Genomic DNA, 12,075 nt, shown 5'->3' with positions numbered 1-12,075 from the left:
TCCAATTTTTCTGTTTGTGTTGTGACTTGCTTATTGAATTCAAACAAGTCACAAAAAAATCGAATTTTTCTGTTGGAATTGTGACTTGCTTATTGAATTCCAACAAATTATTCAAATTATTAAGATTTATTTACTTTTCAGTAGAAAAAAAAATGTAATTTTCACCGTAAACAGGCTACATCAATCAACACGGTTTGAACTTCATCAGTACTTTGAAGTTTCTTGAATATCATTTTAAATTTGACTATAGGACCATTGAAAGTAATACGTTCAGTATATGTTCAATTCAAATATTTGAATTATAGCAGAAAAAGGGGAATGCTAATTGAATTTTGAGTATAAAAAGATAATTATAAAACTAAGAAAATATATTTGTGCTTTGAAATAAGTTGAGCTTTCTTGTCTGCAAAATGAACACGCAGAAATTTATGTACAAAAATTATCTTTTAACTTTTACAATCGCTTTTTTTAAATACAGTTTTTGTGAGTTTCTGTAGGTAGAAAATTTCTTAAGATGCTACCCTAACCTTAACAGTACTAACGGTGAAAATATATTGATTTCTGAATTCAATTTTTTCTAATTAGGAACGAAAATCCTTTTGTGGGAACAACTTATGTTTTTGCGATGAACGTCATTTTTGTAATGAGACCCAAAAAGCGTTTCAAAAAAATTCTTCCCTGGATTTTCCATAAATTTGCTGCTTACGCTGAATAACCAAGTAAGTGAATATATCGAAGAAAAGAAGACACATGTAAGGGCATTTTTTTTTTGTCTTTTACGTACAATTAAAGGAACCAAAAGCTTCCCCCAAAAAAAGAATTTTCTAAAATGGTGCACATTTCAACTGGACTCAGACATACTACACTTTAATTGCATGAATCGTGCTTCAAAAACTCCTGTTTGCTACAGGATTAATTAAAAAATAAGACTTTTGCCCAATAAGTTTTATCAAACAGTTCATAGTGTTAAACTGTAATTAAGGAGTGACTCAGCTCAATTGTAACCGAAACTCAAAAATAGAATTTTGATAACAATTGATAAGAACTGGGTTTTTATGCAGATTGCAAATATATGAATTCATTACGTTTAATATTAACCCACCAAAGGCTCCAAGCCTCAGAACAAAAAGGGATTTTGAAAACAGGGAGCCTGATTTTCGAAAAAGGGAGAAACGCCCCCCAAAAAGTCATTAAATCTTAATGTAAATCAGACCTTCAGATTCAGCGTATCAGAAAATGTTATTGTTGGGGTTATGATCTCCTATCTGGACAAATGTGGAATTTATATTTTTCCAGAAGACTGATCACGGATGCGTTTCTATTTGTTGTTTTTTTGTTCTAGTATCCTTTTTAAGACACCGTAAAGATTGGAGGACAACTAAACCTCCTCCCAAGACCTAATTTGTCTCTTATCTTGTTTTTGAATGTTATGATTTAAGATAAATTTGACAAACAAAAAAAATCATCTTCAACTATCTACAAACGTGTAATACAGAAGTAGATTTAATGTTAAGACCTTCAAACGACGAAGAGATGAATTTACCTAAGGGGCATTCAGATCAGAGAGAGAAGACATTCTGATTGTGATGGTAAGTATTCAGTTTAGTTTATTAATATTGATAACTTGTGTCTTATGTTTCCCAAAATGTTTAATATAGTACATTTTTATAAATAAAAAAAAATTCGGTGAAATTCTACGGTACTGTTCTATTAGCTGTAAACTATGCAAGAAGTGCAAGAAGAAATATTGCAAAAGCAGTTAGGAACCACTGTTTGCAATCCAATTCTCCGTTGAGAGAACCTGTTTGACTAGTTTCTTTTATCATCTATCTTGCGTGGTTTGCAGCTAATAGAACAGTACCAATTCTACTTTAGCTACTTTTAGCTATCTTGGAAAGGGGTTAGGTTAGGGAAATGGAACTTTCAGAGATAGGTCTACAGCCTAAAGTATGGGTACTTATTTACTATCTGGAACATGAGCGAAAAATAAAATTTGATTACTGCTAATAAAATAAAACAAAATATGATAAACATGTAATGGTTTTTAAGCAAAATTTAGCCATATATTTGCCCATTAGGGGGGGGGGGTAAAGCATAGTAAATATTAAGTACATAACCAAAACCTAGGTACCTTTTCCCCCCTAAACCCCATTAAACAATAGTTTAAATATTGTAAACGCAATAATAAACCACGCTTTACAATCCATTTTTCTATTGAAAGAAACCCGCATCTTCCCTATATAATATAGCGCATGTGTTCCAGATTTTATACAAGTATCAAAGTATGCCCCGGGAAGGTTTTTTGAAGTACCTACTTCCACTCCTCCCTCTAGAGGGTCCTTAAATTTGCCTACATACCCTATACTTATTGATATAGGACAGGTCCTATACTTATTGAAATTATGACAAAACAACATTTTACCTTAATTTTCAGTTATCAGTTTCTTTTTCTCAAGGTTTGGTTCCAAAAATGCAATTCCTGTTATTTGAGTAGAATTTTAAGTCGTATCAATGTTTTTTCTTTTTAAAAATTTAGGAAATGTGTGTATATCTTTTACGCCTTAGAAATTGGGATTCAGCGAAATTATGAAGCCGAAAGCAATCTTATTGTACTTCATCTAAGCAGAAGATCTATTTTGTAAAGTTTCGATTCTATGAAGCACAGATTTTATGAGGCGGCGAACAAGAGATTTGATGAGATCTGATGAGTAAGTCAAAGCTATTCAGAAAAGACAGGATTCGTGGAATTATTATTGCAACCGTTCACCTCTGGAGGTAGATAAAAGAGCGGAAGTCTTTCTTTTATTTGTGCCTCGATTTGATTTCATCTTCACTTCAGGTCCGAGTGTCACTGTTTTCCTGATTGGAAGACATTTCTTACTCAAGTGTCTTCTTGTCGGCCTGCTACTACGCCATTGATTTACTGATTTCCACCATGAAAAAAATGCAGCCGTTAAGAGGTGTCATTATCTGGGAGAAATTTTTTGTTGTAATTTTCTGTTCTTGCAAAATAAATGAGATCATTTTTTTGTATTTATTGATGCTTCAGAAAAAAAGAAAGGGAAACTGAATCCTGATAACTAGATATTAGACTGTAGACCTAGGAAATTGAACAACGGTAGTGATGGAAATCCAATAAAAGAACAGGAAATTCAGCAAACAAGATGGAAATCCAATAAGGATTTTAAAATACAACATGTTGTTTTGTAAACAAACTAAAAATTCAATTCGGGTATGGGAATTCGACATTTTTGTTTTGTCAACAATTTGGACATTTAATAATGACCATGGAATTCCAAAATAGTCTCCAATATTCAATTCCAGCTGTTGAAATTCAAATTTTGTTGTTGAAAAACATTACAAATAATTTTTGTTAAATATCAAAAGATTTTATTTACAGTGTGGGGCTATTGGACTAGCAGAACTTTAAAAATTGATGTTTAATGACACTCATTTTTAAGGCTTATCCCGGGAAGGCAGATTTTAAACCTATTACTCATATGTACGTGCTTTTTATTAATTTTACCATCCAAAAGTGCAATATAGTAATAAAAACGACACTTTTGGTACCACTTCTTAAGTGGAAGAGTTTGGAAGCATAAAACTCTACCATTGCAATAATTATGGTCAAAAGCCCTTAACTGGAGGCTTATAAGATCCCCTCGCATGTAATCCCAATCCAGACCCTCTTAGTAAGTTTCATAATTCAACTAGCCATATTAAAAGTAAAAGATTCTTGCGAAAACAAATTGAGTATTACTAATAACTTTCTAACTAAACATCTACCAAAAAATTAAGCTTGAATGATCAACAGTTTTTAATTGAACCTTGAAACTTCACTCTGTGATGAAGCCTGTTTGGTAGTTCTAACGGCGGTTACTGAGAGGAAGGCAAGTCCTTGCCCCCTTAGTTTAGGTTTTGAAATCACCTTTTTTTGGTAATTTCATTGGAAAAGGCACTTGTTTCATTTAAAAAAAGTTGGGGAAACAACCGAAGTGCACTTTGTGGGAATTGCTATCTAGGCAAATTTATAAAAAGCGATTAAGTATAAATGTAAGCTTTTAAATGAGCCCTTAAACAGCTTTCTTTTGTTACAGAAGCCTTCTAGTTTCTGCTATTCAGTAGGTGATTTATAAAGCCCTGTCTTCATTATAGCTTTTTCAGGCGAAGTCGGCCGAGTAAAAACAGCTTTTTGCTCATCGAAAAACAAACGTTCCTGAAAAAAATGTATGTTGTCATGAGGTATGAACAGTGGACTTTATGCTACACAATAAAATTTTTCTTAGGTGCAAAAGTTACTTGTTATATTGTTTAAAGCTGCTTTGTCTCACCTACATTGGAGGTGCTTAGATACGATATTAAAAATAAGTTGTAACGTCAAACTAAGAAGTGACACTAAAACTTAAAACGAGCATACATGTAGGGAAGGGGGTACCAGTCCGGTACGTACATAATTTATGCATGTTTTTATGGTTTTTCTCACTGAGGGAGTTTTTTCATGATTTTTCTCACTTTGATGTTTTTTCATGGTTTTTCTCACTGTGGATGTTTTTTCATGGGTTTTCTCACTGTTGCTGGGTGTCAACATGGGGGGACATGATTTATGCATGTTTTTATGGTTTTTCTCACTGAGGATGTTTTTTCATGGTTTTTCTCACTTTGATGTTTTTCATGGTTTTTCCCACTGTGGATGTTTTTTCATGATTTTTCTCACTGTTGCTGGATGTCAACATAAGTTCAACAACATTGCTGAATGTATACATCTGGTTATTGGATGATTGTTTGATGGTTACGTCTGTTGGTCAATTTATTTGTTGTTTTCTTGGATGTCAACATAAGTCCAACAACAACTTGGATGTAGACATCTGGTTATTGGATGATCTGATGGTTATGAGTGTTGGTCAATTTGTTTGTTGTTTTCTTGGATGTCAACAAAAGTTCACATCAACGATTGCTGGATTGATCGAGTCTAACGGGACAGGGTCAATGACACCTCTTTCAAGGTCAATTTGTTTGTTGTTTCTAAGCGTATTGATCGAGTCTAGTGGGATAAGATCACGTGTCTCTTTCTAAGCCAATCAGGGAGTTACGTAAAGTTTCCATTTACATCACAACTCACCCTTGAGATTTATAGTTTTTATTAGTGTGTGAATAGAAGTTCACTAAGTCTATAGTTAGCAGTGTGATAACATGAGTGAACAAATTGAGTTAGAAATGTCCTTTTATTGCAATTGTTCTATATGTAAAGGACATTATCATGATTCTCATGAACCTACTACACGTTTAGACAATGTAGACGTAGGGATAGAGGAGAAAAATCAGGAGGAAATAAGGAAAAAAATCATACATGATATAGAGAGAAATTTATACAGATTGCAAGCAAACTCGCATAAAACAAGGTTTGATATGACAGAAAAGGAAGATCGAAAGAAGAGACTGGGAAAAGAGGGCTTTCTCTACAGAGATCCCACAAAATATATTATAAAAGACAATGATGAAAACTCGAAGAAAAACGTGCATAGTGCAAGATATAGCAGTGAATATTATAATGAATATGATCTAAGAGAAGGGAAAAAGTGGCCATTTAAGAAAAAACATAAGAGTTTATTCAATGGAATGGATTTGAAACACCAAAAATCGTTCTGGAAGAGTTCTCATATACCATTTTACAATAAATCTCATTATTGATTTCATTGATAAGTTATGTATCGTAACCTTGCAATAAATTTGTTTGTACTATATTAATTTTCTTCTACTCGATAAGCCTAGAGTACGAATGCCAACAAAGACTTCTGTACATGAATAGTTCAGATTGAATAGATCACCCTTTAGGGTGTTATCAATCCTCAGACAAGTTTTCTATCAAAGATAAAAAATAAATCATTCTTCTAATCTTTATTCTTTTGATATATCAATATTTATAATAGTTTTTATATACACAATCTTGGGTTCAATTACTTGAATCTCGTCTTCTTCTTCAATTACCAATGTATCTAGCAGAGGGGGCGGTATACATACAATCTCGGATTCAATTACTCGAACCTCGTCTTCTTCATTTACCATTATATCTAGCAGATTGGGCATCTCCTAAAATAAATCCCCTCGTATTCTTATGGGCAAACTACCAACTAACCGCTCATCGTCCTCTATACAGATTCGGCCCGAAGGTCCCTGCCGTACCAAATCCTCCAATGTGTATGATAGACCATCTTCTGTATAGTGGATCTCCATTATATTATCAGTACTATCTTCATTACTGTTAAAAAGGTGGAACTCTTCTTCAGATTCAGTTAAGATCCATGCGTCCCATATGTTCTCTCTCTCTTGGACATACTCGGGGATGTTCTATAAATGTAATAAACAGGATTACGTAATATTTTTCTTTATATCCATATTTTTCATGTCTAAAATTCATCAATTAGCTAGATATCTAAATTTTGATTTTTTTGTATACATACGGGACGAGATTTTATGTCCTTGATAAAAGCCTCTATGAGATTTAATGTCTTTAGTAAAACCTGGAAAAAAACTTTTTTTTCCACAATGGATATTTTTCAAAGAAAAGTAAAAATCTGCTACACTAAATCAATAATGTCGAATAATTCTTCAAACGTAAATTTTCTGTAAACTTACTTCTAACGATATATTTGTTAGAGTGACAAAAATTTTTTTTTTCAACAAAGGACATTTTTCAACTAAATGTAAAGAGCTGCTACATTAAATCAAAGATGAGCAGAAATAATGTAGAATAATTGTTCAAAAGTAAATTTTCAGTAAACTTACTTCTAATGTTATATTTGTTAGAGTGACAAAAACATTTTTTCCACAAACGACATTTTTCAACTAAAAGTAAAGAGTTGCTACACTAAATCAAAGATGAGCAGAAATAATGTCGAATAGTTGTTCAAACGTAAGTTTTCTGTAAACTTACTTCTAATCGTATATTTGTAAGAGTGACAAATTTTTTTTTCCACAAGAGGTTATTTTTCAACTATAAGTAAAGAGCTGCTACACTAAATCAAAGATGAGCAGAAATAATGTCAAATAATTCTTCAAACGTAAATTTTGTGTAAACTTACTTCTAATGGTATATTTGTTAGAGTGACAAATTTTTTTCCACAAAGGACATTTTTCAACCAAAAGTAAAGAGCTGCTTCACTAAAATAAAGATGAGCAGAAATAAAGTCGAATAATTGTTCAAGTGTAAATTTTCTGTAAATTTTCTTCTAATGCTATATTTGTTAGAGTTACAGAAACGTTTTTTCCAACAAAGGATATTTTTCAACTATAAGTAAAGAGCTGCTACACTAAATCAAAGATGAGCAGAAATAAAGTCGAATAATTATTCAAGCAAAAATTTTCAGTAAACTTACTTCTAATAATATATTTTTTAGTGTGACAAAACTTTTTTTTTCACAAAGGATATTTTTCAACTAAAAGTAAAGAGCTGCTACACTAAATCAAAGATGAGTAGAAATAATGCCGAATAATTGTTCAAACGTAAATTTTCTTTACTTCTAATGGTACATTTGCTAGAGTGACAAAAACTTTTTTTCAACAAAGGATATTTCTCGGCTAAAAGTAAAGAGCTGCTACACTAAATCAAAGATGAACAGAAATAATGTCGAATAGCAGAAATAAAGTCGAATAATTGTTCAAACGTAAATTTTCTGTAAACTTACTTCTAATTTTATATTTGTTAGAGTGACAAAAACTTTTTTTCCACAAAGGATATTTTTCAACTTAAAGTAAAGAGCTGCTACACTAAATCAAAGATGAGCAGAAATAAAGTCGAATAATTATTCAAACAAAAAATTTCTGTAAAATTACTTCTAATAATATATTTTTTAGTGTGACAAATTTTTTTTTTCACAAAGCATATTTTTCGACTAAAAGTAAAGAGCTGCTACACTAAATCAAAGATGGGTAGAAATAATGTCGAACAATTGTTCAAACGTAAATTTTCTTTACTTCTAATGGTACATTTTCTAGAGTGACAAAAACTTTTTTTCCACAAAGGATATTTTTCAACTAAAAGTAAAGAGCTGCTACACTAAATCAAAGATGAACGGAAATAATGTCGAGTAATTGTTCAAACATAAATTTTCTCTAAACTTACTTCTAATGATATATTTGTTACAGTGACGAAATCTTTTTTTCCACAAGAGGATATTTTTCAAAGAAAAGTAAAGAGCTGCTACACTAAATCAAAGATAAGCAGATATAATGTCGAATAATTCTTCAAACCTAAATTTTCTGTAAACTTACTTCTAATGGTATATTTTGTGGAGTGACAAAACTTGTTTTTCCACAAGAGGATATTTTTCAACTAAAAGTAAAGAGCTGCTACACTAAATAAAAGATGAGCAGAAATAATGCCGAATAATTCTTCAAACGTAAATTTTGTGTAAACTTACTTCTAATGGTATATTTTTTAGAGTGACAAAAACTTTTTTTTCCACAAGAGGATATTTTTCAACTAAAAGTAAAGAACTGCTACACTAAATCAAAGATGAGCAGAAATAACGTCGAATAATTGTTCAAACATAAATTTTCTATAAACTTACTTCTAATGGTATATTTGTTAGAGTGACAAAAACTTTTTTTTCCACAAAGGACATTTTTCACCTAAAAGTAAAGTGCTGCTGCACTAAATCAAAGATGAACAGAAATAATGTCGAAAAATTCTTCAAACATAAATTTTCTGTAAACTTACTTCTAATGATATATTTGTTAGAGTTACAAAAACTCTTTTTCCACAAGAGGTTATTTTTCAACTAAAAGTAAAGAGCTGCTACACTAAATCAAAGATGAGCGGAAATAATGTTGAATAATTGTTCAAACTTAATTTTTCTGTAAACTTACTTCTAATAAACAATATTTGTTAGAGTGACAAAAACTTTTTTTTCCACAAGAGGATATTTTTCAACTAAAAGTAAAGAGCTGCTACATTAAATCAAAGATGAGAAGAAATAATGCCGAATTATTTTTCAAACGTATATTTTCTATAAACTTACTTCTAATTTTTTATTTGTTTGAGTGAAAAAAACTTTGTTTACACAAGAGGACATTTTTCAACTAAAAGTAAAGAGCTACTACACTAAATCAAAGATGAACAGAAATAATGTCGAATAATTCTTCAAACATAAATTTTCTGTAAACTTACTTCTAATGATATATTTGTTAGTGACAAAAACTTTTTTTCCATAAGAGGACATTTTGCAACTAAAAGTAAAGAGCTGCTACACTAAATCAAAGATGAGCAGAAATAATGTCGAATAACTGTTCAAACGTAAATTTTCTGTAAACTTACTATATTTGTTAGAGCGACAAAAACTTTTTTTTCCACAAAGGATATTTTTCAACTAAAAGTAAAGAGCTGCTGCACTAAATCAAAGATGAACAGAAATAATGTCGAATAATTGTTCAAACGTAAATTTTCTATAAAATTACTTCTAATGGTATATTCATTAGAGTAACAAAAACTTTTTTTTCCACAAAGGATATTTTTCAACTAAAAGTAAAGAGCTGCTAAACTAAATCAATGATGAACAGAAATAATGTCGAATAATTCTTCAAACGTAAATTTTCTGTGATCTTACTTCTAATGGTATATTTGTTAGAGTGACAAAAGCTTTTTTCCACAAAGGACATTGTTCAACTAAAAGTAAAGATCTGCTACACTAAATCAAAGATTAGCAGAAATAATGTTGAATAATTGTTCAAACGTAAATTTTTTGTGAACTTACTTCTAATGATATATTTTTAGAGTGACAAAAACTTTTTTTTCCACAAGAGGTTATTTTTCAACTAAAATTAAAGAGCTGCTACACTAAATCAAAGATGAACGGAAATAACGTCGAATAATTGTTCGAACGTAAATTTTCTGTATACTTACTTCTAATGGTATATTTGTTAGAGTGACAATTTTTTTTTCCGCAAAGGACATTTTTCAACTAAAAGTAAAGAGCTGCTACATTAAATCAAAGATTAGCAGAAATAAATTCGAATAATTGTTTAAGCGTAAATTTTCCCAAACTATGAGATTACATTTTTTTAACCAGAAAAATGTATAGTCATATGATTTTATTGTAAAAGCCGCTATACTTTATAAAATTCATTATTTCATGTTTCATCTTTAAAATTTTCTGAAAGTTTCAAATTAGTATACACAATCATACGGGAGTTTTGATTTCATTACGGAGTTCTGAAAGTAAAAGTAGAATCTTCAACGTGAAATAAAAAATAAAATTTAAACTTACATTAGCCATTGAACTTCATTTGGGATATTCATTACTATATTTATATATATATCTTTATTTCAATATGCACTGAAGTTAAAACCATCAAACACCAAATAATATACGGTAATAACGGTATATTTCTTTCAATAATTAAATTAACAAATGTTATTTAGAAGTACAAAACAAGTTCATATAGGACTTCATTCATTTTACAAATGACTTTCACAGCCCCCTCTCAATGAAACAGTTAAATCAAATCTGATAACATATTAAAATGACATTGAGAAAAAGAAGCATTCTAATATCGCATTGGAAATTAATAACACTATGCCATTGTATGACTTGTTTTTCAGAAATAAAGTTGCATCTATTGTTCACGAGGGATAATTAACATATTAAATGACATTGAGAAAAAATTGTCCTTTATGCGTGAGAGAACCACCATCCCTCCCAAAAAATGTAAAAACTTTTTATTTATTCATAAATAATTTCGTTTACATGTATTAGAAATCTATAAAGGGCGTTTTGCATTAGGAATAGAAATCACATAAGGTTATTTCCACGAACAGTTTGAAATTCTCTATTCCTAAACACGTTTTCTCGCGTGCACTGGAAAATTACAATGCATGTTACTGTTTATTTTCCCAAAAAAGAGCTCGTAAGAAATCGTGCGTAATCTGAACAATTTCTAAGGTATGTCGGAACTAGTGGTTACTGTTCTACGGTTTTCAGTAGAGATTGGGGTGCTACTCCGACTGGCACACCATATATGGGCTTAGAGCCACGTGGTTTATGGACTTTCTCAGTGAGAATTTGAAAAACAGGAATTTTGTCACATTTATGGATGGTTTTATGGACTTTCTCAGTGAGAATGAAAAAACAGGAAGTTTGTCACATTTATGTCTGTTTTCATGGATGGTTATGTGTGTTGATTATTTGATGGTTTTATGGACTTTCTCAGTGAGAATGAAAAAACAGGAAGTTTGTCACTTGAAAAACCAGGAATTTTGTCTGTTTCATGGACTTTGTCAGTGAGAATGAAAAAACAGGAATTTTGTCACATTTATGTGTGGTTTCATGGATGGTTATGTGTGTTGATTATTTGATGTTTTTATGGATTATTGAGTCTAATGGGGGCAGGTCAATGACACTTCCTTCTTGTTGTTGCCCGATGCAAATGCCAAGGTCAATGTTGTTTTGAACAGAGTCATTAGAGAGAACACGTGGTTAATGGGGTCAATGTTCTTGTTGTTATTCGAGGCAAAATGTCAAGGTCAATGTTATTGTTGTTGTTTTGGACACGCTCTTAGCGAATGTCAATGTTGTTGTTATTCGAGCCAAATGTTGTTGTCGTTCGAAGCAAAGTTAATGACACTTCCTTCCTGTTCGAGGCAGATGTTATGATCTGGAAATAGCATTTGTTATTGTTATTCGAGCCAGATGTTGTTGTCGTTCGAAGCAAAGTTAATGACACTTCCTTCCTGTTTGAGGCAGATGTTATGACCCGGAAATTGTATTTGTTATTGTTGTTTCCGAACCAAATGTTACGAGTTCCCAGGAAACAGTTATATCCCCCTTCTCAGCCAATCAGCGAGTCAGTTACCTTCCCCTTCTCAACCAATCAGAGGGTTTTGTTTACACAACAATTTGACCGAGATATTTCGTATATAACAGACATGCAATGCGATTCAATTATCAGAAACTATTGTGACACAATGGATAAATTTGATGAGCTAGAAGCATTGGCAGCCGCAATTTCCAATGTAAGTACATTTTTATTTTCAAAAGAATTTTCCTTGGTCACCCTTTAGTATATTCAGCTAAAACATAA

The sequence above is a fragment of the Artemia sp. Qi Xiang Cuo genome, chromosome 9 (genome assembly GCF_049724085.1).
Source record: "Artemia sp. Qi Xiang Cuo chromosome 9, ASM4972408v1, whole genome shotgun sequence".
NCBI lineage: Eukaryota > Metazoa > Arthropoda > Branchiopoda > Anostraca > Artemiidae > Artemia > Artemia sp. Qi Xiang Cuo.
This window is presented reverse-complemented; position numbering follows the sequence as displayed.